At 41.8% G+C, this 19,026-nt stretch overlaps 1 pseudogene; it reads right to left on the reverse strand.

The window, feature by feature from the left end:
- Window positions 1-7,372: 7,372 nt before the first annotated feature.
- Window positions 7,373-7,782, reverse strand: LOC108352016 (60S ribosomal protein L26 pseudogene; annotated as a pseudogene).
- Window positions 7,783-19,026: the final 11,244 nt, after the last annotated feature.

The following is a 19,026-nucleotide window of genomic DNA, read 5'->3' on the forward strand; positions in this document are numbered from 1 at the left end:
TAAATTTCAAAACTAAATTAATCATAATTTCTAAAACAGAAATTACATTGCTATTTAAAATTACTAATTTTCTATGCATGCATACTTGCATGATAATGATTTATTTGAATTGCTTGAATTTATAGTGCAATAATTTAATCTATATTTTTATAAGTCTCTCAAAAACATAATTGTGACCATTGTATATTGTTCTAGTCATGTGCCTCATAAAGTACTTAGTTGTTTTCTTAGAACAAACAAATAAGCAAATAAACAAAGAGATATTTACTTTTATTTATGTGTACATGTGTGTCTTTGTGGCAGTTTGTGCATGCAATACCTTTGGAGGCTAGAAGAGGGCATCAGAGTGCCCTGGTGATAAAGTTACATTTGGTTATAAGATGCCCAGTGTGGTGGTTGGAAATAAAACTCAGGTCCTCTGGAAGAGCAGTAGGTGCTTTTCACTACAAACCTCTCTCTTGCCCCCCCCCCCCCCACCATTTACTTTTTTTCTATCAGGAGTTCCTTGATATTTGGGGATCGGTGGATGAATACATTGTTTCGTAATTCTCACCTAGTGCTTCACTTGGGATCAAGTAAATGTGACTTCTGCCCCAATCCCATATTAAGAGAACCTGTGCTTTGAGGTACCTTCCCTGAAATTTCTAGAGTTTCCCTTACTACTTAGGACCTATGAAAGCAACCCATAGTGAAGGCCAGCTTCAGGGCAGCAGTCACTCAGAACCCCATACTGAGAGGTACGTTACACCATTCCTGCCTTGGTATTTTAATTCACCTTTAGGCAATTTCTACCTTTTCACTTTGCACTGAGTTCTAAAAGTTTTATAACCTTGCCCTAAAAGTGGTGCCACCTGGATAAATGCTCTTGGTCTGCATCAGGACCAGATCCCTCTATTTCCCCTCAGGGATGTCCCTGGTCATCTCATCCTGATGTAAGGTTGTACAGATGCCCAGAGAAGCTACAGAGATTGTGCCCTGGTGATAAAGTTACATTTGGTTATAAGATGCCCAGTGTGGTGGTTGGAAATAAAACTCAGGTCCTCTGGAAGAGCAGTAGGTGCTTTTCACTACAAACCTCTCTCTTGCCCCCCCCCCCCACCATTTACTTTTTTTCTATCAGGAGTTCCTTGATATTTGGGGATCGGTGGATGAATACATTGTTTCGTAATTCTCACCTAGTGCTTCACTTGGGATCAAGTAAATGTGACTTCTGCCCCAATCCCATATTAAGAGAACCTGTGCTTTGAGGTACCTTCCCTGAAATTTCTAGAGTTTCCCTTACTACTTAGGACCTATGAAAGCAACCCATAGTGAAGGCCAGCTTCAGGGCAGCAGTCACTCAGAACCCCATACTGAGAGGTACGTTACACCATTCCTGCCTTGGTATTTTAATTCACCTTTAGGCAATTTCTACCTTTTCACTTTGCACTGAGTTCTAAAAGTTTTATAACCTTGCCCTAAAAGTGGTGCCACCTGGATAAATGCTCTTGGTCTGCATCAGGACCAGATCCCTCTATTTCCCCTCAGGGATGTCCCTGGTCATCTCATCCTGATGTAAGGTTGTACAGATGCCCAGAGAAGCTACAGAGATTGGACACTTTGGAATCATTGAGTATCAGGCCCAGGATAGCATTATGACTGGAAAATTATTCCTCTTGGAGACTATGGTACACATTCTGCAGGATTGGAGTAAGCAGAGCTACAAGAATGCTACTGCTATAGTAATAATGGGTGACTCAGATTGCTTATATAGTCAAACAAAGGCCCACATGCTCCATCAGTGACCCTGCATGGTAAAAGCCCAGAATAACACAATGTTAATTTTTGATTGCCAATTTGACATAGTCTAGAATACCTGAGAAGAGGGTCTCAGGGAAGAATTGTGGAGATCAGGTTGTCTATGGGAGGGGGTGACTATCAGGACTGTGATAACTTAGATGAGATGATTTGACCACTAAGGGTGGAATCATTCCTTAGGTAGAGGGTTCTGAGCCATGCAAGAGTGGAGAAAGCCAGCTGAGCATAAGCTTGCATGCATTCATTTTTCTCTACTCTTGACTATGGATGTGACCAGCTATTCCACATGCCTGCCTTGACTTCCTGGCAGTGATAGAATTGTGAACTAAAACAAATCTTTAGTCCCCTGCCTTTTGTCACAGTACTTTATGACAGTAACACAAAGTGAAAGCAAAACCACCACTCTGCCTTAACGTCTCTGTTTTTGACCAACCACAGTTAATTTGGCGTTTTGACACAAGCCAGAAGTCCTGGACAGTCCTCAGTCAGAAAACAGAGAGTTAACAAAGTCAGAAGCAACCAAGTTCCAAGAAGGTAGTGAGCGCCCTTGAGAGGGACTATCCTAAAGAGTGAGGGCTTATTGGGAGCAACAGTTCCCAGAAGGCTTGAGGAACATTGCTAAAGGCTGTACTCTGACTCAGAGCTTATTTATAAACTCTTCGTTAATTTCCTGATGTTATAATCAGAAGCTGAATTTCCCACACTTGCTGGTATGAATGGGAGAGTCACAGCATATGGCAAGAGTGGTGAATTTTAGGAAGCTTACATTTTTTTCTTTCCTTAGAGGCCCTGAACTGAGAAAGTTCCTTTCCCTTCATTTATCCTTGCCATCTGAGGATCAGCTCAGCTCAGCTCAGCTCAGCTCAGCTCTTCTTACAAAGTCCTGGACTGTGGGTTTGGAAATGCCACCTGCCCTAGGGGCTTGGAGCCCAGCACACTGTGCTCTTGGTGGTGATGGGCGGAAGTGCAGCCATCTTGGAGAGTGGGTTGATGCCTGGAGGGACAATGCTTACTCCTGACCTGGCCTTGGCATCCAAGACCGGCTGTACTGATGAACTGATGCTGTACTGGGGCTTTACTTTTATCTGCTCTTTCCCTGGCTTTGCTTTCTTGCCATTTCCAGAAGGATAAATGCAGTCGAGGGAGCATTTCCACATCAAAGGGTCAAAGACGGCCTTGTGGAGGTTTCCACTATGCTCGCCAGTCACTAGGAAGGATGGGAAACAAAAGGTCAAAGTTAACTGCAAAATATCATATGTTTACTTAAAATTTATTAAATCCAACCCCAGCCTACTTCCCTGTTAATATTATGGGGGCTACAGAAGGGAAAAGCATTATTTTTTCCTTCTGTGGGGCTCACATGATAATGTCAGAGCAAAATTACATGGCCTTCTGAAAATTCCAGAGTGGTGGTCCTCAACCTTCCTGATGCTGCGACTCCTTCATATAATTCCTCATGTTGTAGTGACCCTCAACCACAAAACTACTTTCGTTGCCACTTCATACCAGTAATTTTGCTACTGTTATGAATTGTGGTGTTAATATCCAGTATGTGACCCCTGTGAAAGGGTCATTTGACCCATAAAGTGGTTGTGACCCAGAGGCTTAGTTTTTACTAATGCACCGCGAAAGCACAAACAGGATAGTAATTCATTCTTCTTGGAAGAGGCAGGAATTCCTGGGTAAATCTTCATGGAAGAGGCACTTCCGAGCTGAGCTTGAGGGTGCAGTGGTTGGAACATAAGCGTTTGTGGGTATCAAATGTGTCAATTCCTGGCAGTTCCCATCATCTTCTGAAGTTCCATTGCAACTGTGTGACAAGTTCTGCCTAAGATTTGCAGAGATGCCACCAGCTTCCAAGACAGGGTGCTTAAAAGCCTCATCCATTTTTCTTTCTGAAGTTTGGAAGCTGTGTAAAGACACTGTGGATCCTCGGTATGAGATACTGGCCTCGTTGCATGGAAGAGGGTCGCCAGTAAAGAGACCCAGCTCTCATGGGGCTGAGGGAGAAGTCCATGTTGTAAGAGAGTGTGGTTTTGCATCGACGAACTTAGAGGTACTTGTTATTACAGGTTAGCCAATCACACTTTGATTAATTTTAGGATTTTTTTCCCTAAGTGTATGAGGTGACTTTTCAGATTTGGAAAAGACATTTCAGGGGAACAGCAGGTGAAAATGTAAAGCAGTATTTCCAGAAGAAGAGAAGTGGAGGAGGAAGAAGAAGGAGGAGAGGAGGAGGAACAGGAGGAGGAAAAAGCTTCTCTATTTCTCTACTAGTCCTGGTCATCCTTGGCTAAACCCTGCTCTTAGAGCTTCTAAAAAATTATATGTACAGAAAACCAAACCAAAACAAAACAAAACCCTAGTTGAAAAAGGCTCACAGGGTGGTTTGGATATTTTTTTGTAGGAAGTTGAGAGTACACGGAAATATCAGTGCCAGGGAAGGGTGTGTGGGCCACTGGAGCACTGGATTGGAGACAGTAAGGGTGGAGAAGCCAGTTGTCTGCCACTGAACAGTTGTTGACACGAGATCCTCACTTGCAAGTCACTGGCATGGAGGTCCCTTCTGATGATGGTTAGAATGTATTGCTTACCTCCTCTTTGGCCTCTACCTTGTGACCTGTCACCAGTTCTGGGCAATAGAAAGTCTCATTTGACAGCCCATTATACTCATCCTAGACTCCAGAGTCCAGAAACTGTGTCTTGCCTTCCACATGGCAACACCTAAACTGTCATTGGCTTCCTGACTCCAACTTCAGAATGGTGGCTCCATTTCTTTTACTGTTGGTGTTAATGTTCGCTTTTTACCTTTTGTCTTTTTTCTCTCACACTCCAGTGGCCTGGCCTGTTCTTTTCTTTAAAGAAAATTCATAGACTACTTAGAGCGGTCACATTTTTCAGTTAGGAGCTGACTGTTTCTGGTTAAATTTTTATGTCTATGCCCACTTCCAATTCTGTCCCCTTTAATAGCTATGCGACATTGGGCAGGTTACTCACACTTTTTAAGCCTTAGTTTTCCAATCTGAAAGTGGCATAATGGTCCATCATTGCTACAGAGCCACCACTCCAACTCCCCTAAAGAGCACAGTGACAGGCCCAAGAAGAAGGAGAGAAGTGCACAGCCCAGTGTGTGGCTTAATGACACCTGAAGCAGGGCACACGGGCCTGAGGGCTGTGTTCAGGGTGAGGTTGGAGCAATCCAAACACACCTGCTCCCAGCAGAGGGTTTGTTTGGTTTTGTTCTTTCTTGTCCCACACCTGTCCTCTGTGCCCGCTAGGATCCAAACTTCAGTTCATCCATCCTGAGCCTTCTGCTTCCTATATCCATGAAGTCAAAGCTTCTGGCCCCTAGACTCCTCTTTTCCACAAAATATGCCTTCTTTGTTTCAAATCCAGTGCCAATGCCATCATTTCAAGCATAGGGCCCCCAACCCCAATGAGGAGAGTAAATAAGTTAGGTTCAAGCCAGCTTAGGAGCATTTTAAGTGAGGTAATGTGCTCTCCTCTCTGGGTCTCCCCACTCTATGCTGTGGGGAGCTCAGACAGGAAGAACATGAGGGTACAGTGGGGCTAAATCCCACATGCATTTTGGCTCATTGTAGGGGTGCCATATAGGTGAAATTAGAAAAAGGGTATGGTCAGACTTGCCAACGAGCTGAGTAGTCTTGCCCTAGGTAAGACAAGAAATGGATGCACCCACTCCAGCTAGATTTGGGCTGATCGACAGAAAACTTTACAGCGATGCATGGAACACTGAGGTCTCTGCTTTAGCTTGTGATCTCCAAGTTGTGCAGCAGAGACAAATATATTTTGGCAATTGTAAAAGTTCCATATCAGGGTCCTGATGAAGATGTAACTCTGCTGATTTGTGGCTCCATCACCAGCCCCTCAAGCTGTTTCCAGCCTCTTATTTATAGCTTTCCTAGGCTGTGTATCTTATCACCGCAAAACGGATGGAGGGGTGCAAATGAAACAACAGCTTCCCTTATGCTCTGTTTACATCTTCTTGCTTGTCACAGCTAAAGAAAGACACAGACTCCCAATCTGCCAGGGGCTGGATTACTTCTGTTGTGTACAACAGAATGTTGTATACAACAGGATGTTGGTGGACAGAGAGGACTATGGACATTGAGACACTTTGTTTTTGAGCTCTTAAAATGTGCATGACTTGGAAGATTGGGGCTAGTTTTCTTCATTTTCATAGTGTACACAAACTGTGACACGCACACAGGTATCTTCTGCAGTCTTGACGAGTTCTGAGTCTGCAGATGGACTTCGTGGTCCAACACTACCTTTTTTTGCACTCATTCCTTTTCCATGGCTCTGTTATAGACTTGCATATCTTCACACCTCAGCTTTACTTTGGTACAGGTGTCTTTATGGGTCTGAAGTCACAAGTGTCACTTCATTCGGTCTGAACCTGGACTTGAGAAAGCCTTATGCATGCTTATTGAACTGATGTGACAACTTCATGTCATAAGAAAATGACCTACAGCTATACCACTAACTTCAAACCTCAAGGAGAATTGCAGAAAGGGGCATGAAAAGAATATAAAGTCTAGAGGAAAGGAGGCAATCCGCAGAAAGTACATCACCTGGATATGATGTGGACATGGCACTCATGAATTCACAGTAGGTGTGGATCCACACAAGGCTGTCCAACATTAAGCCTGTCAATATTTTACTATGGAATACTCATGAGACTCAGCTCCTCCCCAGACACTACTGATAGTGAGTGTTTGCTGAGGGGTGAGTACCACATTCTTCAGACACTGACAAGTTGCCCTTGCTCCATTAAAGAACCTTCCACTTAGGCTCATACAAGCAGCTCTGGTTAGGCTTAGTGAATCACACTCACAGCAGGAAGAAGATTTGCTGGGACATGGAGAGTTTTCATCAGAAGAGGGTGGAGGATGAGAGAAAACAGGGAGGTGGTGAAGTGAATGGTTGATGTTCATCATACACATGCAGGAAAGCATCAAAGAATAAAGCATAAAATGACCTATACATTGCTCTTGGGAGGAAAAGCCACACAGAGTGAATTGCTTAGATCATTGAACCCTCAGCCCACCCTCATGTACTTATGTGGTAGAAAAGGGTGTAAGCCAATAAATCTTAGCTCCATGACTATAGCTGATGGGGAAGAGCTTGGAGCTAAATAAGTTGTTCTTTAATAACCAATAATTGTTAACTCACTCAACTTTGATATATTCTAGTGTGGGTTCCTTATGTTTTCTTATAACTCTCCAGTACTGTGGTTGAATTAGGGTATTCCCTTCAAAATTCATGTTGCAACAACTTCAAGCACATTAATATTATGAAGCATGGCATTTTGGGAGGCAGTAAAGCCTTCATGGTTAGGATTGGAGCAATTGTAAAGGGCTGGAAGTTGAAGGGTGAACCCTCTTGACTTTCTATCCTTCCTACAAGATGAGTACACAACTTTCTTCCCATTCAGAGAATGCCCCAACCAGGAATTGCCTTCAGGCAAAGCACAGTCTTCCAGACCAGCACGTTGGCCTTGGGTCTCCCCCACCTCCCCCCTTTTTTTTTATTTAAGCAGCGCGTAAAGCCCCTAATCTTGCATCTTCACAATCGTCTCTTCCCTGTATTTGCCCCTCTCCTTTCCTACTTATCAGGACTTGGCTTTCCTCTCCAGGAGTTTCTTTCAGTCCTTGTCCAGTTTTAGACTGGTAACACCCACCTTGCTGGGTCGGTGGACTCTCGCTGGACTCATTCAGTGTAGACAACATATTTCTTCCTGTACACTTGGACTACTTTGCCAATCTGCTGACCTTTGTAGTGTCCTTGAACAACCTGAACTTCATTGTCTTTTCCAATGGGCACAGATCAAACTTTATACTTCTATCTCAGTTCCTTGGAAAGAGGAGAAGATATGATCTTCCTCTCAATGTGAGAAGATGCATTGAAATGTCATTTGTGACTCTTGCTTTGGTCAGCAGTCATGAAGAGATTGAATTTCATTTTGCCAGCTGTGATCCAGTGATGGCCACAAAAGGTGAATTTCCCCACCTCTTAACCTATGAGAAATATATTTCTGCTATATTTACATCACCAAAATCCATGATGTTCTGGAATAGTAGAACAAATGGGTTAAGAGTGAATGTTCATTGTCAACTTGACATGATTTTAGACTTACTATGGAAACCCACTTCAAGGCATGCCAATAAGCATGCTTCCTGAAAGGTTTAGCTGAAAGAGAAAACCCACCCTGAAGGTGGACAGCACCATTCCCTGGGCCAGGGTCTCAGGCTGAATGAGAGGAAGAGAAAATGCAATCCAATCTTTCAGCTCTATTTACTTGCTGACTCTGGACATAGTTTAGCCAGCTGCATCCAGATCCTAACCCTTCACCTTCCCTGCCCTACTGTAGAAACTGTATCTGTTCTTAAACTGCAATCCCCGAACAGAGCATCCCTCTTGTCGGTTGCCTTAGTGAGGCATTTTATCACAGCAAGAAAGGTAATTAATACAAGAGGGGAGGAGCTTTTTTACATAAACAAACCCCACAAAGTTTTAGAATTCATGTGGCAAAAGTCCAAAAGCACAAGGGGTGATCCTATCTTAATCTTAAATCTCAGAATCTTACCACAGCAGATTCCTCACTTCTGTAAAAGATTCCTGTGAGCTGGGTGTCTTTGCTGTATGGCTTCTCTGCATGCACTGACCCATGGATTGTATTTTATGGCTCCATGGTGTCAGCACAGCTTCTGCAAAGAACTAAGTAACAAATCAATTTTACTTACCTTCTCCTGGAAGCCAGTGGCTTTCCCTCAAAACTCTTGGCCAGAAAGTGTCACATGGCTGTAACCAACCTGTGATAGAAGCTGGAAGTGTGATGTGCATGTTTTTGAACCCTGAGCTCCTCTGCCCTAACCACTCCCCTGTTTCTGTTTCCACTAAACATTGACATTTTTATTAATGACTGATATTCATGACACAGGTTTTTCATACTTAGGACTTACTTAACTTTAAAGGAACTATTTCTGTCTTCTGTAGCAGACATTTATTATTCTATTCTATTCTATTCTATTCTATTCTATTCTATTCTATTCTATTCTATTCTATTCTATTCTATTCATCTATTTCGTGTGTGTGTGTGTGTGTGTGTTCGTGATCCTTTCTTTGGAGACTGCCTTTCTCTGTCCTCATGGTTTTCTGGCTTTCAGCGCATGCCCACTTTCAGCTCCAGGGGACATGTTATGGCAGTGGGTGTATTCTAGTCTCTGGAACCCTGTGTTTGGTACAGGCGTAACCATGACTCTCAAGTTGGCCTGGCGGAACACAATGACAAACTTTTCTTACTTTTTGTTGTTTGTTTGTGTGTGTATTTGGTTGGTTGGTTTTTATATGGCAAGATTTTTTTCCTCAATGATTTATAGCTGTAGGAATAACAGCTGGTGGGATATCTGAGGCCTCCAGTGGAGAAGGTCTTATAGAGAATGATTCCAACGCAGAGGGAAGGGGAAGGGGTGTGATAGAAATGAATAGAAGTAGATCTCTCCTGAGAGACACAGCCAGAATACAGCAAATACAGAGGCGAATGCCAGCAGCAAACCACTGAACTGAGAATAGGACCCCCGTTGAAGGAATCAGAGAAAGAACTGGAAGAGCTTGAAGGGGCTTGAGACCCCATATGTACAACAATGCCAAGCAACCAGAGCTTCCAGGGACTAAGCCACTACCTAAAGACTATACATGGACTGACCCTGGACTCTGACCTCATAGGTAGCAATGAATATCCTAGTAAGAACACCAGTGGAAGGGGAAGCCCTGGGTCCTGCTAAGACTGAACCCCCAGTGAACTGGATTGTTGGGGGGAGGGCAGTAATGGGGGGAGGATGGAGAGGGGAACACCTATATAGAAGGGGGGAGGAGTTAGGGGGATGTTGGCCCGGAAACTGGGAAAGGGAATAGCAATTGAAATGTAAACAAGAAATACCCAAGTTAATAAAGATAGAGAAAAAAAATAAATAAGTCTAAATGTTGCATTAATCTATGGAAAATAAAGATACAAATTTAGAGACAAAAAAAAAGAAGTAATGACAGGGACAGAAGAGGAGCAGGAAGAAGGGGGGGCAATCACATACAGTCACAATCTTAGAACACTAGAAATAGGAAGAGAAGGAATGTGGGTTCACACAGACCTTGGCTATGTAATGATGCCCTGCCGAGAGAGAAAGAGAGTGGGGGGAGGGGGCTCAGAGTAAAATGCAGAACATAGACAAGGCCTTGGATTATCTACAATTTGTTGTCGTCGCCGTCATCATCATCATCATCACCATCATCATCACCACCACCACCATCATCATCACCATCGTCATTATTTTGCTTAAGCCATGTTGAGCAGTATTTTCTCTTACACGTAACTGAACTGGTTCTGACTTTTCAGACTGGAATGTAAGGTATACAGTATAAGTAAGAGATTTTTCTCATTAGCACACAGAGATGTAGGGGCAAGCAGCAATGGATGTTCTGGAGCATTCCATCTTGACATGACCAAGTATAAAACAGCCCCCTGGTTCTGTACCGCATCATCTTCCCAAGTGTCGCTTTCTCCTACACTTATCTCCTTGGCTGCTTTATCATTCACATATATAAACTTTAGTCTTCAAGTCTTCTCACTGCCCAGCCCAACCAGGTTCATGTCCGGTTCCTTCTCAGCCTTTGAGTCCTGGGCTTGTCTTTAGTTTGTTCTGAGTTTAGGAAAGTCTCTCTCATGCCCGTACTCACTCTTGCTTTGACTTTGTTCACAAAACAGAAACTGTGATGGTGATGCCCCAGAAAGTCCCAGGGGGTGGCTCATCAAGCAGCATCTTCTATCTCCCACACTGCTCTGCACCTCCCTGTGTGAGGGTCTTTCTAGCTGTATTCTTCTAATTTTTCTATAATTCTACTTTTTCAAGTAATGGAAGCTTAGTCTCTGAAGCTATTACTTTATGTCTGAGTATAGATAATAATGTTTACCTATCCTCAGGGAATAAGCTACTCAATGCATGGCTGATCATGGGTGTGAGTATCCTCAGTCTCTACCCATCTGTTAGCTTAGATCAAGTATATTTAAAAGTGGTTGGCAAGCACTGTGTTGGGCCCTGAATCCCCCTCCTTTTTTCTTGTTGTTTTTCCTCCTTTTGTCCTGTCCAATTGAATTCACAGAGAGCATCTCATATATAAGATTTAATTTGAGAAGATAGCATTTCCCTTTTCATCTCTAATATGCATGTCCTTGTCTGCCACAGAAGTGAAGAATATGAGAATCCCTCCTGTTAGTCAACCTCGGAAGCATTTGTGGGTACCATCAACTACCGTTTTAGGTTGGTGAATCCAGAAGTTCTAGGTCATCTACCTCTCAGATGCCAAGAGACCTACTAACGTTTCCATGGCTGAACAAAGAAACACATGAGTAACTTGGCTTTAAATACATCAGTCTCAGGGAAATACTGGCCTAGTGTTGTAATTAGATAATTTAAATGATATCTTCCCTGTTCCAGGAATGTCCCATGTGCTTCTCCTTGTTATCTTGTCTTTGTTGTGCTGGCTACTCCATCTTCTTAAGGTCCTGCTAGGTAAGTAGTCATTATCTCAATGGTCAAGCACAGTGGTAACTCAGCTAAAAAGGAGTATGATTAGTCTCCAGTGTGTGGTGATAAGTGCTTGCAAAAGGTCAAATTGACCTTTGATGCTAAGAAGAAGAAAAGAAAAGAGGAGAAGGAGCAAAACAAGAAGGAGGAGAAAGAAGAGGAAAGGAAGAAGAGGAGGAATAGAAGAACAACAAATCAAAAGAGGCTAGATGCTGGTAACACCATCACCAATGCTCCCTGAGACTTCTTTTCTGACTGGAATATGAGGGGCTTAATATGGTCTTTAAAGAACATCAGGTAGAGAAATACTTTCATTTTTCATTGTAAGGACACATTGTCTTGTGTGCCTACAGTCATTTGATTTTTATGGTTTATGTGTTTCTAATTTGCTGGGGGGATACCTGGGCTGGGTAATTTAGACCAGACAAAAAGACAGACTGTTCACAGATCCACACAGTCCTTGATACATGGACTCAAGAACCATCATTTGCTCACATGGGGCCTTTCCTCTTTTCTAAGCACAGGGTCCTGTCAGTTAACATCAGGAGGTATTTTAGCCCACTGCCTCCAGTGTCTTTCATTGTCATCCAGATAATGTAATCATTCTCTTCATATCATATAGCCACCTCTGGATTACTATACATTTAAATTAAATTAAAGGTGAGAATTGATGTCTCTTCATTTCTTCTTCTGTTATTGATCTTTGCAGTCTTCTCTTTTCAGTGAAAAGAATATGAGTTTTCAAAAGATGTTTCTTTTCAACTTTATTTATCTTAATAACAATAAACACAGACCACATATTGTTCCTTTGTACTCATCTGTAAAGGGATCCCAGCTTTATAGCAGAAACAAAACCTTCTTGGAGACACATGCTAGGAGACGCATGCTAGGAGACACATACTAGGAGACACATACTAAGAGATACATGCTAGGAGACACATGCTAAGAGATACATGTTAGGAGACACATGCTAGGAGACACATGCTGAGAGACACATGCTAGGAGACACATGCTAAGAGACATATGCTAAGAGACACATGTTAAAAGACACATGCTAGGAGACACATGCTGGGAGACATACTAGGAGACCAATCACTCTTCCTAGACTTCTTTGGTCTTATCACTGAGGATTTAACTCTAGAATTCCTCGATGCAGATTTTTTTTGTGAGAATTTCAGAATGAGCTCAGGTGCCAACACTAAGTGCAGGGATTATTTTCCTTTGAGTGTCACCTTCTGAAGTAAGCAACTGACTGACGGAGGATGAAGGCCTCTTGTTATGGCTGACTGAGCTGAGAAAAGTGCTAAGTCACACTGTACCTCTCAGCCATGTCTCTTCAGAAGAAGTAGGTCTACACTGGCTGGAGCTTCAGTCTTGGTATCATTTCAAACTTGCTTAGGTGTCTGGGGATCAACCTGCCTAACCAGAAGGTTTGCACAGGACTTTACAACTTATCTAATTTGACTGCTTGCTAGTCCCTTTATATATGTAGAGCTAGCTCTCTTCTCTCCACCACAGTGTTGAAGCGCAGTAGTGCTGGATGCTATCGATGACAATGCTTCTCATGGGTTAGATATTTGACTGACCTATCTACCTCTTAATGTTCTCTGCCTGTAGGAATAGGGTTTAAAGACAACACAGGTACTCATTGTGCAGTTCCTGTTTTCATGGAAGTGCTGGAGTATAACATGACAGTTGAAAGTCCTTAACAGAGTATCTAGGGGTACCAGAACGGTGTCCTCTGTGGCGAAATATAGCGTTAAGGGTAAAACGAAGCAATGGGTTTTTCTAAGGTTTTTCATACCTTGTCATGCTGTGCAATTTACTCTTAACCATATGTGGCTAAGAAAAGCATGTTTCAATGGGCTTTAAGCATGACGTCCTTTCTTTCATTTCCACAAATGAGAAGCAGATGCTAAGAGTCTCTGGGTAATATTAGGTTTTAATAATGCTGCCATACATCAGATTAATTAATTGACACTGACAGTAGTACTAATAATAGTAATGATCACAATAAACTTTTACTGAGTGTTTACCATGTGTCAGCCATCAATGTTTTATGTGTGTGTATCACTTCATGTTACCCTCAAATCCCCATGTGGAAGGTTAGTAAGTTGTTTTTTGTTTCAGGCCACCCAAATGTTCTCTCTTTTCCTGTCAGTAATAGTTTCCAGATTTTCTTTCCTCCCAACAGAGAACCAAGAACTCAGGAGGAAGTGGTTCCTATGCCCATCCATAGAGATGGGCACTAAAGAACTTAAGGTAAGCTTATTCCCCAGCCAATACTGGTTAGTTCAGGGTTGATCACGTGACCTAGATTGAGATAGTTAGATCGCCAGTGAAATTTTCTAGGAAAAAATAATAACCACTATAATAAATATGGGTGTAGTCATCCTTGGGCAAACACAGCAACAAAGGAATTAATAAAGACAAATAAATGAATTGAAACTTTGTAGATTTCATTGAGCAACTACGTTAAGGCTCAATTAAGGTCAAAGCTAATTTAAGGTTTTTGGCCAATTATGCCCCATGTAATTCATCATTGGGTTTTCTGGACCTGCTAACTAAAACTTTCCTAACAGATTCTAAGATTAAAATGTTTACTTTCCAGTCAGGGAACTGGGCTGAGAGTGTTTGAACACGTTCTCAACTTAGTTGATAAAGTAAGTGGAGTGATAGGTGCGATGATTATTGATCATTACCAATCTGGCTAGGTTTCAGGGTTACCTAGGTGACACCCCTCTGGGTTTGTCTGTGAGAATGTTTCCAGATCAATGAAGACCCATCCTAAACACAATACGGATGCTGGGGCTGAAAAAAAAAAGGAGAAGGGGGCAAGAACGCCCAACAAGCACCAGATTTGAGCTCCCTGCTGTCTGCCTGTGAATGCAGTGTGGGTCACACTCCTGTCACCGTGATGGACTACGTCCTCAAGCTACAATCCAAAAAACAAATCCTTCTGTCTTTAAGTTGCCTACTTCATGTCTTTTCTTAGGGATTTGGATCAGGTTTGGTTACAAAATCCATGAACATACTTGATATCCTGCGAGAGGGAAGATGCTGTACACTTGGGGAAATGGCTTCCTTCTGCTTCTGACTCCTAATAAAATGCAAACTTAATTTGTGAAGAGTGTGATAATTTTGTTTTTTAAATCTTGGGCCATAGATCCTTTGTTTTCTATAGTTTTTGATGTCTGCATTCTGCTGTGGTTATGGGAGTCAAAACTTCTTACTGGAGAAAACATTATAAATTACCTTATAATAAATTCATCAAATGGAGATTTTAGCACTATGTTTTTTAATAGGATTGAAAGGTATCCTGAAATCATAATGTTTCTGAACCACATGTAAGATAATCAAAATATGCATTTTTGAACTTCAGAATAGTTAGAGGTAGGAGTTCCCTATGAAAGAATGCTGTACACTTGACTCTGACCTCCTATAATCTAAATTCATGATCATATAATTAATTATATAATTATAACATATAGCATTATGATCCTATATATTAACATGTCTATGTATATATACTGTACATACATTTATAGGAAAGCTGCATATAGTTTTTTAAAGACCAACTGAACAAAAATTAAATAATTTAGCCAGGCAATGTAGCTCACACCTCTAATCCAGCCTGGTCTACATAGTGAGTTCCAGGTGACCTGTAGCTACAGGGTAAGAGCGTGTCTCAAAAGAAAGAAAGAAAGGAAGAAAGAAAGAAAGAAAAAAAGAAAGAAAGGAAGGAAGGAAGGAAGGAAGGAAGGAAGGAAGAAAGGAAATAAAAACCAAAATGATAAACCAATGATTGATTCAAAAGTTTCCCTGCAGTAGAAGACAATTCCTACTACATAAGACATGCCTGCTACATAGGAAGAATCACAATTGAACCAATTGAAAAGAATATTTCAAATTAATTATTAGACTACTACTAGACTGAGCTATGTTTTTTTCTTCCCATCTAGACTGGGGGAGAAACAAAGAAATAGTTCTTAGAAATATATGGTTTTATTCCTCAATAACTTGATAACATTTTAGCAGTCAATTAAAAATTAATCTTGCCATGGGGGGATGAATATGCAAAGTATAATAATACACATGCATGAAAATGAAACCAATTATTTTGTATGCTAACTAAAAAATTAAATAAAAAATTAACCATGCCAAGTCTATATAATATAGACCAAAGGCCAAATGGAAGAAAATAGCAAGGACTTACTTAAAAGTTTTTGAAATTAAACTGTAACCAAGTCATTTTTACCTTTTTCTTCCCTCGTTCCAATCCTCCTCATGTACTCTACTTATTCTCCCTCAAATTCATGGCCTATGTTTCTTTAATTCTATGTATGTATGTATGTATGTATGTATGTATGTATGTATGTATGTATATGTATGTATATATGCATATATTTTTTCTAGGCATATAAATACTATATATATATATATATATATATATATATAACATTACTTGTAACTAGTACATGATGTTAGGTCTCATTACTTGGTATTGGATCACCAAACCGGGGCTCTTACCTGGAGAAGACTATTTTCCACTTATAGCCTCCCTTGATTGCTTACAGTTCTCTCTAGGATTGAGGACCCATGAAAGTTTTGTCTTCTGTGTTAGAATGTATATTGGTGTTGTCCTTGCTCAGGTTTTCTTTAGGTTGCAATGCTGATGTGCAAAGACTTTTGATGGAAACTGTTCACAAGAACTAACTACCTCATTATAGACATGGACAAACCTCAGCCATTGTCTTTTCAATTTTAGTGAGCACTGGAACATGACAAAAGTTGTTAAGATCCATATCCTTTTCTATATCCTTATTCTGTATCCTCTGAGTCACACAGTATCTGGAGCCCGAGCCTGGAAATTTTCATATAGCACTTCTTTCTGTGGCCATTCTTTTGCAGGTCACGTAGGTGACATAGTTGGTAAAAAAATAAAAGATAGTCTCAGGAATGATGTCTAAACCCAAGACTTGGGCAAAGCAATTCAGCTCAAGGTCCAGGCTCTAAAGATGTGAAAAATCACATCAATTATTCAGATAATCATGCGTGGGAGTGGTTTTCTTTAAATAATATTCTAGCTCTTGGAGGGTTTCAGTTATAGCAATTAATGATAAGTGACTGTTTAAAATAATTGTTTAATAAATGGTTCAATTTTTAAAATGTTGAGAGTAATAGTGTGGTTAAGAGCAATACTCATTTTCCTTGAATTACTGAACTGTATTACAAGTTTACCTTGACTGCTCAAACCATGGCTCTGTCTGTGATCAAATACCTTGAAGCAGTTTGCCTAGATTAGAAAGAAATTGGTGCCGAGGTGGAAAAAAAATTTGTTTAGAGTATTAACCTCACCTAACCTCCCGAAGATGACAGTAAAGCCTGATGTCTCTGCCTAGTGATTGCCCTCACAAAGTGTTCTCTTTGTCTCTTAATATAGTAGGAGAGGCTGGGCTCTTAGAAGCCATGGGGCTTTAGCAACTTTGAGCCGACTACAATAGATCTCTCATAAAATTCTATGCAAACTGCCAGAATGTTCGTTATTCCATAGGCAAGAAAGAGCATAAGTAATAAGACTGAGGTAAATAATCATTCTGTAAACGTTATCGCCCAGGAGTTCATCATGAGGTCATGCGCTCTGAACATCTGGCTGAATGAGTCAATTGTGAATTTTCAAGGTCTTCTGAAGAGTGGTGAGAGCTGCCTGCTATCTTTAGGATTCTTGCCTCTGAGCAAAAGCCCCTGAAGTAGTCAGTTGAGTAAATAGAAAATCGACATGCCAGTGTTGAAGATGATCACAAAACTATTTTCCTTACCTGTTTAGGAATTGTGATGGTTGTACATTCTTGTCAACAGGGTCCTGGGTGAATGGTAGAAAATGATTACAGACCTTTATTGATGAGGCAGCTTTTCTTGATGCCATGATTTACTTGGTAAGGGATTTTTTGAGGTGGGAGACCTCCACTTGCCCAGCTTCACTCCCTTCTCCCTCTCCCTCTCCCCTATCTGGGGACTACACCAGGAACCAGCACACCATTTCAGGTCGTGAATTGTAGGGGACCCTGAACTTTTCATTTTGTACTCTTAGCACAGCAGACATTTACTGGCACTCGCGGGATCCTTAATACCCCTGTGCTGTTATCATTTGAAGGGCTTCGTTGGAAACACCGAGGAGGGGAATGCATAGAATGAGGCTGAAGAGCTGGAGCCCAGGCTCCACTGCAGTGAGGAGGCCTTAGTTCCAATGTTGGTCTGTGGCCATCATGCTTATTGGTTGATTATCAATTAATTGATCAGCTTTAGTGGGAATGGCTCACAAACATGACTCAAATATTCAGCTATGAAAAAGGTCAAGTGCAAATGCCTCCTCATCCTGCTGTCTTGTTGTCCAGAAGATATTGACTGGGTTTTCTCTGTGCCCTCATGGAGGTTAAACAGCTCCCCTATTGCAAGCCTGCATCTCTGAACTGTATGTCCTGGAGATGCTTCACAGAGCTTTGGCCCTGGTCTGCGTGTGTGTGTGTGTGTGTGTGTGTGTGTGTGTGTGTGTGTGTGTATGTGTGTGTGATGTGGTGTGTGTGTGTATGTATGTGTGGGTGTGATGTGGTGTGTGTGTATGTGTGTGTGTGTGTGTGTGTGTGTGTGTGTGTGTGTGAGAGAGAGAGAGAGAGAGAGAGAGAGAGAGAGAGAGAGAGGCCTGTGTCCAGGTGTGCAAGTGTGCTTGCCCACAGGAATGCAGGGCCTGACATCACGTCTTCCCCTCACTTGTAACAGGTCTCCACAGATTCTGGAGCTCTCTGCTCCACTCTGCTGCTGGCCAGTGAGCCGCTGGATCTGCTGCCTCTTCTTTTCAACACTGGAGCTAAGCCATGGGCCCCATGGCCATCTTTATGTGGATGCTGGGGATCCAAACTCAGATCCTCATGGTTGCATAGCAGACACTTTATAACCTGAGCCAGCTCTCCAGACCTGCCCTGGTCTTTTTAATAATGGGAACTCTTTTACATGGTGCAGCAGAAGCAATGTTCATCTAGGGGCTCCCTAAGGGAGTCAGCATTTGGCCTCATTCCAATTTTGATATTGCTAAAATGTTACGATATATCATATGAACATTTGAGCTTACATGCAGAGGATAACTCTTAAAGGCAGAATCACTAAAATGAAGGGGAAGGCATACCTTTTATGTTGTAACACTTAGAAAAAGGCTCTCTGATATGTAATTTTCTTAGCGTGAATTCCGGGCCTAACGCAGCATCAGAATGTTCTCTACTGAACTCAATTCCATACCTGAGAAGGTGGAGCTGTTGCAGCAGAATTTGGGGCAGATTCAAGCTGACTCATCAAACAGAAGAAATGGGGTAGGGGCTTGAAGGGAGAAGCAGGGAGGTACTGATGTGGAACAAGGAGACAACTGGAGACTTGCCATAAACAACACCCTTTCATCATTTGAGGGAAGCAAATTCTAGGAGGCATCGTGAGCACTGTGGTGATCAAACAGGCAGAAGATGAGAACAAACTCTGCCCTAGGTAAAGCCAGTCCCGGTAGGAGAGGGACTAATTAGGAGAACAGAGAGACAAAGGCTCAGCTCTCACATATGGAGTCAATCTTACTTTAAATAGGTTA

Source organism: Rattus norvegicus, chromosome 9 (genome assembly GCF_021556685.1).
Source record: "Rattus norvegicus strain SHRSP/BbbUtx chromosome 9, alternate assembly SHRSP_T2T, whole genome shotgun sequence".
Classification (NCBI taxonomy): domain Eukaryota; kingdom Metazoa; phylum Chordata; class Mammalia; order Rodentia; family Muridae; genus Rattus; species Rattus norvegicus.